We start from the raw sequence: 1,067 nt of genomic DNA, 5'->3' as shown, positions 1-1,067 counted from the left end.
TTGCATCTGATTAGTAATTCTGTATTATTTACCCTAAACCCACTTCACCTTTGGGTCCGACCTTCACCACGACCGTGTCTGTGGAGCTGCTTTCTCCTCCTAAAAATGTTATTTTCTCCCCCCCACCCCCCCACCCCCTTGGATAGTCTAATCCCTGAAATGTCCTTTTTCCAAAAGATTCCCACGTAACTTCTCCCACACGCGAGGATGACGGGCAGCCTGTTATTTATTTCTGGCTGCTTTTGCAGCCCTGCAAATGTCCATGTCTCTGGGTAACACTGTCCAGATCTCCGACAGCAGAGTCCATCCAGCCCTCAGAGGATGTTTATTGTATCGAGACCGTTCTTGCCACATAACAAAAAAAAAAAAAAAAGAAAAAAAAAAAGAAAAAAAAAGGCAGGATTTATGAAAGGTTTCTCCAGACCTCCTCTCTCCCCTCTTTTCCTGCGCTATGTGTCTATAGGAGTAAATCCGTAGACACGTGGGAAAACACGTCTGAAAAGAAATTAAGTATATATCTAATTTTTGCATTGGTTTCTTTGTATATATGGCGCGTAACGTGCAGATGGGCGTTATGCAAATCTATAAGTGCATGTGGGTGTTTACCTGGTGTATACGGACCTGGGGGAAAGTGGGGGGAGCTCTGCCAGCAGCACGTGTGCACCCAAACATACGTCTGTGCACAGACACGTGTGTACACAGACACGTGTGTACACAGGCATGTGTGTGCACAGACACATGTGTACACAGACACGTGTGTGCAGAGGCATGTGTGTGCACAGACACGTGTGTACACAGACACGTGTGTACACAGGCATGTGTGTGCACAGACACATGTGTACACAGACACGTGTGTGCAGAGGCATGTGTGTGCACAGACACGTGTGTACACAGACACGTGTGTACACAGGCATGTGTGTGCACAGACACATGTGTACACAGACACGTGTGTGCAGAGGCATGTGTGTGCACAGACACGCGTGTGCACAGACCCCAGTCTGTGCGCACAGACAGCGCAGACCCACGGGTCCCAGCGCCCCCCCCCCAACTCGGGAGGGATGGGGTGC

The sequence above is a fragment of the Pterocles gutturalis genome, unplaced genomic scaffold (assembly GCF_000699245.1).
Source record: "Pterocles gutturalis isolate BGI_N339 unplaced genomic scaffold, ASM69924v1 scaffold30072, whole genome shotgun sequence".
In the NCBI taxonomy this organism is placed as follows: Eukaryota; Metazoa; Chordata; class Aves; order Pterocliformes; family Pteroclidae; genus Pterocles; species Pterocles gutturalis.
This window is presented reverse-complemented; position numbering follows the sequence as displayed.